This window comes from Budorcas taxicolor, chromosome 1 (genome assembly GCF_023091745.1).
Source record: "Budorcas taxicolor isolate Tak-1 chromosome 1, Takin1.1, whole genome shotgun sequence".
Taxonomy (NCBI): Eukaryota; Metazoa; Chordata; class Mammalia; order Artiodactyla; family Bovidae; genus Budorcas; species Budorcas taxicolor.
In genome coordinates, this window is record NC_068910.1 from 206762720 (window position 1) to 206776139 (window position 13420).

Genomic DNA, 13420 nt, shown 5'->3' on the forward strand with positions numbered 1-13420 from the left:
CCAACTCCCAGCAACCCCAGGGACTGCAGCCCACCAGGCTCCTCCGTCCATGGGATTTTCCAGGCAAGAGAACCGGAGTGGGTCACCAGTGCCCTCTCCAATGGAGGGAAAACAGGTCTTAGAGTCATCTTCATTTAGTGGAAATATTACTCACCTAGAGCCAAAATGCCCAACTTTAAAGTCTGGGATCCCACAGCCTATTAGCTTTGGTGACCTCAGGGAATTCACCGGTCCTCTGAGCCTCAGTTTCCTATCCTGCTATTCTTGTTCAGTTGCTAAGTTATGTCCAACTCTTTGTGACCCCATGAACTGCAGCACACCAGGCTTCCCTGTCCTTCACTGTCTCTCAGAATTTGCTCAAACTCATGTCCATTGAGTCACTGATGCCATCCAACCATCTCATCTTCTGTTACCCCCTTCTCCTCTTGCCCCCAATCTTTCCCAGCATCAGGGTCTTTTCCAATGAGTTGGCTCTTCATATCAGGTGGCCAAAGTGTTGGAGCTTCAGCTTCAGCATCAGTCCTTCCAGTGAACATTAGGGTTGATTTCCTTTAGGATTGACTGATTTGATCTCATTGCTGTCCAAGGGACTTTCAAGAGTCTTCTTCAGCACCACAGTTCAAAAGTATCAATTCTTTGACCCTTCTTTATGGGTCATAAAGCCTTCTTTATGGTCGAACTCTCACATCCCTATCCTGTTAACTGAGGGGAATAAACCCTTCCCAATTCAAACAGCTGCCCTGGGGATCAAAGATGACACTTTATTAGCACATTATTTATTATGATAGCTATATAATGCTATCAACAAAGATATTACAAAAGTATTACACATCATTAATAGAAAGTTCTCATACCCACCTCCCCCTAAAGGCATGTTGTGGGTGTTGCTGGGGCAGGAAGCAGTGACTGAGGAAACACAGAGTTTGATCTAACTGGCAGCATTACAGAGCCCAAACCCATAAAGCAGATATACAAATAATCCCCAGGTCTTCCAGAACACACAGACCTTTCCCTCTGAAACAGCTGCATAATGGAAAGTTGCAGTCTTAACCACATCTCAGACCCAAATCCATCACTCTTAGAAAAACAAAACAATGTACAGGCAAATTAATGCGCAAGACCCTACAATTATATTGTTTGCTAGCTGCAAAGTTAAAAACATTGTAAACACCCCAAATGAACAACATTTCTTGTGGGAAAAAGTGGGGACTTCAGAAGGACCGATGATTGTGATTTTCTTCTTTATATTTGACAGATGCCACATTTAATTCAGTGGACCATGTCTTTTTATAATAAAACATCAAAACATTTTAAATATTAGAAATCTGGAATGAAATGGAAATACAATCAAGAATATGCAACTAGATGTTAACTAAAAAAAAATGTCAGAAATTCAAATTTTCTCTCACAATGCCAGGAAGTAATAATGTTCTGACTGTGCTGGCAGTGTTTGAAGAATTTTATAGGAATTGTCTTATTAAATAATCACTGTCATTTCCCCCTTGTACAGCTAAGGAAAAGAAGCCACAGAGAGGTAAAAGACATTGCTCAAAATCACACAGCCAGTGGGATTCAAACCATGCCATCTGACTCAAGCTATTACTGTTAATCACTATACTCTACTGCCCTCCCCCCAGATCTCTGATTTAAAGGAATAACTATGGTTTTCTGGAAGTGACCTTAACCATCTACCAAGTGGAGAACCACTGGCTCAAAGATCCTTTGATTAAAAAAGCCTGAAAGTGGTTTAAATACACCCTGCTCTGGCTCACACCATAAGCAGCTGGATGTCTAGCCATTGAGTTATTAGATCCTAAAACTTACAATTTGATTTATGCCTTAAGCAAATAAGTCAGAGTCCCCCCTGCCCCCCAAAGTCCCTTGTGGCTCTGTTGGTAAAGAATTTGCCTGCCACGCAAGAGACCCAGGTTTGATCCCTGGGTTGGGTAGACCCCCTGGAGAAGGAAAAGGCAACACTCTCCAGTATTGTCTGGAGAATCCCATGGACAGAGGAGCTTGGGGGACTACAGCCCATGGGTTAACAAGAGTCAGACATGACTTACTGACTAAATCACCAGCATCCCTCAAAAATACCTTTCAGTCAATCTATAGTAATTTCATTACCCTGCAGGTTTAGCAGTTGTCCAAATAAGGTAAAGTGAGGTAAACTTCAGGACTGGCCCCCCAGCCTCCTGCAGCAGCAACTAGCCCAGAGATTGCTTCCAGAAAGAAGTTGCTGTCGCTCAGGTCAGGCTGAGAGCCCCACCCACTCTCTCCCTAGGAGAGACCAGAAAAGGCCTCATTAGGTCCATGGGACCCCAGGCAGCCCCAGCCTCTGTGACCCTTAACCCCTAGGTGACAAGCAAGCATTTGGTGATCACAGAAGCAGAGCTTTCCAACTATGGAGGCCTGCAGAGCGCTCACACAGCAAGACCATCACTAGGAGTTTCTTCCCAGGTAAAGGGAAGAAGTCCTCTTCTACTTCCTCCCCTGGCCCTGGAGGTACTTCCATAATCCCCCAGCCAACCGGCCCCTCCCATCACCCCCCCGGGAGAGGGTTCCCGTGCTCTCCCCTTCCCCCCCCCCCCCCACCCCGCCCCCACCCCGCCCTTCGCCCCATCCGTGCGCAGATAAGGCCTCCGAGGGAGAAGGGAGGGGCTCGGCGGCGGCGGGGTCTCGGGTGAGTGGAGAAGGCCAGGACCACGGTTTCTCTGAGCTCCGTTCCCCCAGGCAGAAGTTATCTTTTTGCTCTTCTTTAGTATAAATGAGAGCCCCTCCTCTCTCTACCTCCCCCACCCCCAGCGAAAAGGAGTGATGGAAACCCAGTCGAAGGTTCGGCGCTGAGGATCTGAGAAAGGTGCCTTGTGCTTATAGGGTGGGACTACCCCGGGGGGAGGAAAGTGCCCTGGAGGCCTCCTGGGGGTCCGCTTCCAATCTTCCACACCCTTCTGACTCGCCTCCTAGCGGGGTCGGGCTGCCAGGCAGTTGCCATGGCGACTGGCTGAGTCGAGGCCCTTCCCTACTGGAGAGTGCAGTGCTCTGCGAGGTCGCTCAGTAGTGTCGGACTTTGCGACCTCGTGGACTGCAGTCCGCCAGGCTCCTCTGTTCAAGGGACTCTCCGGGCAAGAATACTGCACTGGGTTGCTATTTCCTTCTCCAGGGGATCTTCCCAACCCAGGGATCAAACCCAAGTCTCCCACGCTGTGGGCCGATTTCTTACCGACTGAGCCACCAGGGACCGTGGGCGGCAGAGAAAAGTCCCAGAGGACTGATGCAAATAGGGTTGGTTCCCTGTTTGTTTACAAACTGCTCAGATAAAAACCACCGACTTCAACATAATGAATTCAGGCCCATCTTCACTGTGGAAATGGAAGTTTGTTTATTAAAATACTTGTATTCTTGGGAATTGAACTCCGCAGTTCAGTTTAGTTCAGTTCAGTCGCTCAGTCTTGTCTGACTCTTCGCAGCCCCATGGACTGCAGCAGGACAGGCTTTCCTGTCCATTACCAACTCCCGGAGCATGCTCAAACTCATGTCCATCGAGGCAGTGATGGCACCCAACTATCTCATCCTCTGTCGTCCCTTTCTCCTCCTACCTTCAATCTTTCCCAGGATCAGAGTCTTTTCCAATGAGTCAGTTCTTCGCTTCAGGTAGCCATAGTACTGGAGATTTAGCTTCAGCATCAGTCCTTCCAATGACCATTCAGGATGGATTTCTTTTAGGATTGACTGGTTTGATCTCCTTGCAGTCCAAGGGAGTCTCAAGAGTCTTCTCCAACACCACAGTTCAAAAGCATCAATTCTTCAGTGCTAAGCTTTCTTTATGGTCTCACATCCATACCTTACATCCATACATGACTGCTGGAAAAACCATAGCTTTGACTAGATGGACCTTTGTTGGCAAAGTAATGTCTCTGCTTTTTAATATGCTGTCTAGGCTGATCATAGCTTTTCTTCCAAGGAGCAAGCATCTTTTAATTTCATGGCTACAGTCACCATCTGCCATGATTTTGGAACCCAAGAAAACTGAACTTCTATATTTAAACAAACACACACTTAGAAGTGTACCTACTGATAGATATAAAAACACAGGCACTGCAATTGGTTTTTTTTTTTTAAATAGAGTTTCTATGGCATTTAGTGGGTAGGAGTCAGACCCAAATTTGAAATCTTAGCTTTGTTTGCTTCTTTCTGAATAAAATGGAGGCAATAGTTCACTGTCCTTTTAGGGTTGGTGTGAGGTCTAAATAAGATGTTTATAATGAGCTTAGTGTGTGCCCAGCACACAGTAAAGCACCTGGTAAATACTAGCTATTATTATTAATAATTACATTGTTGTTGCTCAACAATAATAGTAAATGTTCACTATTATTGTTAATAACTACACTTTGGTTACTCGTATAGAAACAAACACATTCTGTTCATCAGCAGGTCTCTGGGGACCCTTTGACTCCAGATTATCTTGGTCATTTTCAATTGTGTCTTCCTGGAGAGGTTCAAACTGCCAAACATGGTTCAGCCAGGTAATTGTGACAGTCAGAAGCTACTCTGTGAACAACAGATGATGTTTAATGCTTATATTCAATACCAGTAATACCCATAAAGGTGGAAAGAGACAGAAGTTTCTGGAAATACACAGATAAGTAGGTTTCTATGTGTAAGGAGCTCTTTTAACTGTTTGAGGTTATGTCTCTTATACGAGTACAGCTTCCTGGTGGCTCAGATGGTAGAGAATCTGACTGCCCTACTGGAAACCTGGGTTCAATCCATGGCTCGGGAAGATCCCCTGGAGAAGGCAATGGCTACCCATTACAGGATTCTTGCCTGGAAAATCCCATGGACAGAGGAGCCTGGCAGGCTATAATCTATGATTATCACTCTTATAAGCGTGGCAGTTGACAAGAAGGAAATACAGATCCCTACACACCTACCCAAGTTATGCAGTTTAATGGAAGGATATTGAGAACACTGTGGTCCAGAGAGGAAATAAATTCTTTTCCACTCAGGTCGTGGGATTATGCAGTAATTCATCACAACCAGACAGTCTAGTAGAGTCAGCCAGGGTGGAGACGGGAAACATCAGGAAGTTGGACAGATATTTCATGTTGGGCTGCAGCTTGAGGATACAGACTGTGCTCCCCTCCCCCACCTGATAGCTGTCCCGGGCACACAGTAAGCCCTCAATTGAAGAAGTTTATCTCAGTGGTGTTAGCTAGCATTTTGCAACAGAGTTGTACTTTATGCAACACTTGGAAAGGAAAGAAAAGTAAAATATATCAATTTTACATTCTTTTTTCCTTCTAGTTTATATCTTGTTTGTTTTTTTAAATTCTCCTTAAATCAGACTTCATTTTCAAGGGGCTCTCTCAGTATATCAGTTATAACTATGACTGAGTGTGTGCTGGGTCCCTAGTCAAATACTAGGGGTTATGAGGAAATGAGAAAAAAAAAAGTACAGGCTTATTTGGGACAAATTTGAGATCAATCCATGCTATTAAAAAATTTACTGAAGCTATAATATCTGATGGCTACATGTTAATGCCTTATTCTAAAATGAATGTCCTTCCCGACTAGCAGATAAGAAGGTTGTTTCTGCGTCTGATATTACCTGTGACCTTGCTATGGCCAGCAGTGATGGTGGTGGGAGACCCCATGGGACAAGGGGCTGCACCTTTCAGGGCCAGACCAGTCTCTCCGAGTAAGGAGCAGAGGAGGAGGCTGCAAGCTGAGTGACATGTCCACACTTCCCAGAATCAGGCTGCCTGACCTGTCGGAGGTCATAAGGGTCAAGTAAGATGTTGAGGATGAGAATGCTCTGGAAACGCCAGATGCTGGGGAAATGTAACATGTATGTTTAACTAACCTTTTGAAGTCATTATATAATATTTGATGCATACAGAAGAATACATATTCAGAAATGTCAGTGACATAACAAAGTCACTCAGTGAACACCTGGGAACCTCTCCCCCAACTAAAGAAATGAATGAAAAAATGAGGAAAACCATAACCCTCTGAGTGCATAGGTCTCTGTCCACACCTCAAATCCGACTCTACTGTAGAATTCAGTTGTATAGGATGAAGGGTTACTGGGCAGTGGGAAGGAACCTTAAGACTATAAACAACTACTCCCGCATTGCCTTCTAGAACTCCAGTCCTGCCCACTCCAGCAGAGTGACTGATCGCTGCTGCTCCCCTGCCTGCTGTAAGTCATTTCTCTTCTCTGCTAATTTTCTGGGCAAAACAGCTTCTCAGAGTGCCTTTACTTTGTATTTCCTTGATTATTTGTGGAGATAAGGCCCCTCCCCCCCTCCCCCCCCCCCCCCAGGGCTCCTTCTCCCTCTACATTAGCTATTGCCAACTATTTAGATCACATTTCTCCAAGACACCCTCATGGATCCTTGTATGTTGTTTCCTTGTTCTCTGAAACACAAGACCCATGTTCTCTACCTGGGGGATAGTTCTTCAGCTTTAATACAGTAATCCCCCTACATACGAATCTTCAAGCTGTAAACTTTCAAAGATGCAAACATGCATTCCATCAACTTCAGGCCTGAGTGAAACTGCAGCTCACCCTTTGTCTCCTATTGCTGATGACCCTTCAGAAGCTCTATAATCTCCCACCTCCAGTCAGTAACTCTTCTTGTCTGTTCACTCAGTGCTAGCCCCCGTATGTCAGCTGTTGTCCTGGACTACTGTACTTTTCAAGATACTGTTCTATAATACTAACCTTTTTTTCTTTATTTTTTGGTTGTTTCTTTTGGGGATTATTTGTGTGAAAAGTATTATAAATCTATCCCAGTACAGTACTATATAGCTGATTGTGTTCATTGGGTACCTGGGCTGAATTTTTTGTCCTTATGAGCAAACTGGACTGGGAATGGAACTCATTCATTCATACATAGGGGACTTACTGTACCTTCCCTAGATGTCACCCCTGGGACTGCCTCTCCTGATGGCGAGACGCCTCTCTGGCTCCTTCTGACACCCCTCTGGCTGTGGTTGTTGCCCCCCCTGCCTAGTTGTGACTTGTGTTTCTGGGTCAACCTCCCTAGGGGGACCAGGGCCTTGACCCCTGCAGTCTAGCACACAGCCTAGACTTGGGTTATTAAAATTACTAAATGCTCTTAGAAAATTGGGAAAATACAGTAAAGTATAAAGAGGTAAGTAAAGATGACCACTAACCCTGCCTTCCAAGACTTCTTGGATCCTCTGCTTATCCTCCCAGCCTTCTTAATTGGGGATGTATTTGTTTTTAATTGGAGTAGTTTTATTTTTCACTTACGATTATGGGGTGACGCACCCAAATGTCTTCAAAGGTGTTTTCAGGAACAATAGTATTTCATCTTAAAAGTTCCCGCCCGTGTCCATGCTCAATCCTGTCTGACTCTTTGTGAGCCCACCAGGCTTCTCTTTCAGTGGAATTTTCCAGGCGGGAATACTGGAGTGTGTTGCCATTTCCTCCTCCAGGGGATTTTCCCGACCCTAGGACTGAACCTGCACCTCTTGTGCTTCCTACATTGGCAGGCAGATTCCTTACCACTGAGTAATGGGGGAGGCATTTCACCTTAGTTCAGTTCACTTCAGTTCATTCATTCAGTCTTGTCCAACTCTTTGTGACTACATGGACTGCAGTATGGCAGCCTCCCTGTCCATCACCAACTCCCAGAGCTTGCTCAGACTCATGTCCATTGAGTCAGTGATGCCATCCAACCGTCTCATCCTCTGTCGTCCCCTTCTCCTCCTGCCTTCAGTCTTTCCCAGCATCAGGGTCTTTTCCAATCAGTCAGCTCTTCGAATCAGGTGGCCAGAGTATTGGAGTTTCAGCTTCAGCATCAGTCCTTCCAATGAATATTCAGGACTCATTTCTTTTAGGATTGACTGGTTTGATCTCCTTGCAGTCCAAGGGACTCTCAAGTCTTCTCCAACACCACAGTTCAAAAGCATCAAGTCTTCAGAGCTCAGCTTTCTTTATTGTCCAACTCTCACATCCATACATGACTACTGGAAAAACCATAGCTTTGACTAGATCAACCTTTGTCGGCAAAAGAATGTCTCTGCTTTTTAATACGCTGTCTAAGTCAGTCATAGCTTTGCTTCCAAGGAGCAAGCATCTGTTAATTTCATGGCTGCGGTCACCATCTGCAGTGATTTTGGAGCCCAAGAAAATAAAGTCTGTCACTGTTTCCCCATCTGTTTGTCATGAAATGATGGGACTGGATGCCATGATCTTAGTTTTTTGAATGTTGAATTTTAAGCCAACTTTTTTCCACTCTCCTCTTAAAATTATTTTGACTCAATCAAGATTTGATAAAAGAATGAGTGGAAATGTTCAATACACATTTGAAGGATATAGAGATGGTACTTGAGGAAACTGTACTCCACTGGGTTACTAAGCAAATGCTGTTTCACGTGTCTACTCTGGGTACCTGCTTCCCCCAGCTGTGGAATGACCCTCAAAAGCCCTTTTTCAGCTCTAGGTTCTGGCCTGTCCTCTATGGTTCTGGCATCCCTGCTTGTCTGTATGTCTCTCTCTCTTCCCTGGGTCTAGTTTTTGATGTTCTAGCTGCTAGGACAAGCCTCTCGGCAGTCGTAAAGCAAACGCAGCAGTCGTTAGAAGACATAAACAAGCCATTCCCCTCTCCCTCCTCAAAGAGGAGAGTCAGGGGGTGACTAGAGTGAACTATGTCCTAGTGGTCTAGAAAAGGTAGCACCTGGGGGAGCCCAGGGCCAAGCCTTCCAGTGACCAAGTGAGTGCCAAGGTCATCACTGGAAGCTGTGGTGGCAGCTGGCACTGTCACCCCGGGGTGAGCAAGGTGGAGTCAGCTGCCTGGGCAGAGAGCCTCCCCGTGCACAGCCAGACCTTCCCAGGCTCCATGTTGGCTGGGAAAAGATGGGTTTGGTAGAGAGAACATGAGTGCAATTGCCCCTCGGTTTCTGTGGGGAGTTGGGTCTAGAACCCCACCTCCAGCAGATAACAAACTCTAAATATGCTCAAGTTCTTTATATGGTATCCTATTTGCATACAACCCACACTCATCCTCCCATATACTTTATCTCTGTTGCTATTGTTTAGTCCTAAGTCCTGTCCAACTCTTTGCGAACTCATGAACTACAGCACGCCAGGCCTCCCTGTCCTTCACTATCTCTCAGAGTTTGCTCAAATTCATGTCCATTGAGTCAGTGATGTTATCTAACCACCCCATCCTCAGCCTCCCCCTTCTCCTCCTCCTCTCAATCTTTGCTAGCATCAGGGTCTTTTCCAATGAGTTGGCTCTTCGCATCATGTGGCCAAAGTATTGAAGCCTCAGCTTCAGCATCAGTCCTTCCAATGAATATTCAGGCTTGGTTTCCTTTAGGTTTGACTGGTTGGGTCTCCTTGCAGCCCAAGGGACTATCAAGAGTCTTCTCTAACACCACAGTTCAAAAGCTTCAGTTCTTTAGCATCCAGCCTTCCTTATGGTCTAACTACTGGGAAAACCATATCTTTGATTCTACTGACCTTTGTTGGCAAAGTGATGTGTCTGCTTTTTAATATGCTGTCTAAGTTTGTCATACCTTTCCTTCCAAGGAACAAGCATCTTCTAATTTCATGACTACAGTCACCATCTGCAGTGATTTTGGAGCCCAAGAAAATAAAGTCTGTCACTGCTTCCACTTGTCCCCCTCTATTTGCTATGAAGTAATGGGACCAAATGCCATTATCTTAGTTTTTTGAATGTTGATTTTCCAGTCAGCGTTTTCACTCTCCTCTTTCACCTTCTTCAAGAGGCTCTTTAGTTCCCCGTCACTTTCTGCCATTAAAGTGGTATCATCCAGATATCTGAGGTTGTTGGTATTTCTCCTGCCAGTCTTGATTCCAGGTTGTGATTCATCCAGTCTGGCATTTCACATGATATTCTCTGCATATAAGTTAAATAAGCAGGGTGATCCTTTCCCAATTTTGAACTAGTCCGTTGTTCCATGTCCAATTCTAACTGTTACTTCTTTACCCGAATACAGGTTTCTCAAGAACCAGGTAAGGTGATCTGGTATTCCCATCTTTTTAAGAATTTTCAAAAAAAAGAAAAAAAGAATTCTTCAGTTTGTTGTGATTCACACTGTCAAAGCCATTTGCATAGTCACTAAAAGAGAAGTAGATGTTTTTCTGAGATTCTGTTGTTTTCTCTATGATCCAATGGATGTTGGCAATTTCATCTCTGGTTCATCTGCCTTTTCTGAACCCAGCTTGTACATTTGGAAGTTCTCGGTTCACATAGTGTTGAAGCCTAGCCTGAAGTCAGGTTATCTCTAGATGACTTCTCACACCTAATACAACGTCAGTGCTGTGTAAATGGTTGTTGATGTGTAGCAAATTCAAGTGTTGTGTTTTGGAGCTTTCTTGAATTTTTTAAAAATATTTTTAATGTTTTCCATCCACTGGTTGGTGGAATCTATAGATGCAGAATCCAAAGGTGAATAGGGCCACTGTAGCCGCATTCTCCCACCAGGCTGTTAACGTATTGTTTCAAATAAAAGTACCCCCTCTTCATAAATCACCAAATACAGGCCCAGAGGGAAATTTAAAGTTCGACCCTGTGATTTATAACACATAATTTACCAAACCACACCTTGACTGAAAAATGTCAAGCTTTGTGGAAGACCTCATAAAAAGATTCCAACTTGCAGACCTCCCTGGTGGTCCAGTGGTTAAGGCTTCACCTTCCCATGCAAGGGTCGCAGGTTCAATCCCTGGCTGGAGGCTAAGGTCCCCCATGCCTTGGGATAAAAACACCAAAACATAAAAAAAACAGAAGGAATACTGTAACAAATTCAATAAAGACTTTAAGATGATCCACATCAAAAAAATCTTAAAAAAAAAAGATTCCAACTTTCTTATCCTGTTATCTGCACTAGCTCAGCTAGAGGGTGTGGGGCGGGGGGAGCATGGTAAGACTCCACTCCTTTGTTGATGAGCCAGATTCCTGTTTTCCTCTCCCTGACCTACTACCTATAGGCTTAAAACTAGAAGGAATTACAACAGACAGGCTCCAGCAACAAGTTAGCCATGGGGTGGGGCTGGGGGGTTCCTGGCTGAAAGCATAGGTCAGTGCAAATATCCAGCAGCCCCTGTGGAGCCAGGGTCTGACTATTCCCAGGGCTCTCAGGCATTTTCCAGGGACCACTCCCCTTATTACAGCACAGAAAAAAAGCAAGAAACATCACCGGGGGCTGGGAGCAGGGACATTTGACCCTGTCTTGCACAGGCAGTTTGCCGAGGGCCACCCTTGCAAAAGGGCAGGTGCCTCAGTGTTAGATGTTATCACAGGACAGCTCAGACAGTAAAGAATCTGCCTGCCAGGGCAGGACATGCAAATTTGACCCCTGGGTTGGGAAGATCCCCTGGAGAAGGGATCAACTACCTACTCCAGTATTCTTGCCTGGAGAATCCCATGGACAGAGGAGCCTGGCGGGCTCCAGTCCGTGGGGTCACAAAGAGTCATTCATGACTGAGTGACTAAAACACACACCCTTGCAAATGGGCAGGTGCCTCCATGTTAGGTGTTATCACAGGATTTGCAAAGCTACTCTCCGCAAAATGTGTGAAACGCAGGATGTGAAAGTTGCTTAGTCATGTCCGACTCTTTGCAACCCCATGAGGATACAGTCCATTGAATTCTCCAGGCCAGACTACTGGAGTGGGTAGCCTTTCCCTTCTCCAGCGGATCTTCCCAACCCAGGGATCGAACCGAGGTCTCCCGCATTGCAGGCAGATTCGTTACCAGCTGAACCACAGTATCATGAGGTCTAAAATCCTATCACTAATGAGTCATGGCCCAGGCTAAGCATGTGTGTGTGTGCCTTCTATCTTTTTCTTTTTACATTAATTTTATTATTATTACTATTCCATTTGAAAAAAAACATGGCTTGGTCCTTTTTGTACCTCTTCTCACAGCCCAGAGGCAGCAACTCTCCACTCTGACCCTTTTCTCTGTTTCTAAAGAAACTATGAGTTCCCTGAGATTGTTCTGTCCAGCTTAGACCTCTTCTCAGCATTCTTGTTTTGGAGCTGAGCTCAGTCTCTGACATTCCCTAAGAATGTTTCTAAATACTGTTAAACCCCACTGCCTGGGCCCTTCCCATCCCAGACGAGAGCCTCGGGTGGGGACAGAGTGAGTCAGCTAGGGTTGAGTCAAGAGATTGGCAGCTTGCAGCACCCCAAGGCCTGGCCTTCTTTTTATTTATTTACCTTTGTCTGTGCTGGGTCTTCGTTACTGCTCAGACTTTCTCTAGCTGCGGAGAGCGAGGGCTACTCTAATTGCAGTGCCAGGCTTCTCACCGCAGTGGCTCCTTTCGTTGCCTGGCACGGGATCCCGAGTGAAGGACGTCAGTAGGTGAGGCTGCTTGGCTGTAGTGCTCAGGCTCAGTGATTGTGATGCCATGGCTTAGGTGCTATGAGTCTTGTGGGATCAAGGATCGAATCTGTGTCTTCTGCGTTGGCGGGTGAATTCTTCACCACTGAGCCACCAGGGAAGCCTGAAGGCCTGGCCTTCTTCTCTCTGGGCCCCTGGGGACCTAGCAGGCCTGCTTCTCCGTCCTTGGTGGGACCACAACTCCTTGGCATGTGGACTCTTGTCTGCCTGCAATACAGGACATGCTTCTAGTGGGAGGTTTTTCATTCTGTTCTTTACCAACAACATTAGTAACTGAACCAAAAGCCTCCCTGGTGCACTGGTTGACCACCCCACACTGCTGGAATTCTTGCTTTTTGATCAGTAGAGATAAAACAAGATGCCTTCACAGTAAGTAAACATGTTCTGATGTTACCTTTCCTTATCTCTCCAATAATATTTCATGCTTTCTTTCCATGCCTCGAAGCTGGAGGCCTTTTCTTGTGTTCTGAAGCCCAGGTTCCTCAAGGTTCCCTGCTGGGGCCCTCACCCACCTCTGCCCTCCCCAGGCAATGTCTGCCCTCTCTGGATTTGCACCTGCCATGCCTCATGGTTTCCCTGCAGAGACAGAGCTTCTTGGTGGAAGGTCCTTTTTTTTTTTTTCTCTGTCTTATTTCTCATGGCAATCCCTGCTTCTACATAGAGCTCATTGTGCATGTAGTTCAGTTCAGTAGTTCAGTCATGTCCAACTTTTTGCGACCCCATGGACTGCAGCACACCAGGCTTTCCAGTCTATCACCAACTCCCAGAGCTTGCTCAAACTCATGTCCATTGAGTCAGTGATGCCATCCAACCATCTCATCCTCTGTCACCCCCTTCTGTTCCTGCCTTCAGTCGTTCCCAGCATCAGGGTCTCTTCCAATGAGTCAATTCTTCACATGAGGTGTCCAAAGTATTGGAGTTTCAGCTTCAGAAATTCCTTTAGAATTGAATGGTTTGATCTCCTTGCAGTCCAAGGGACTCTCAAGAATCTTCTCTAACACCACAGTTCA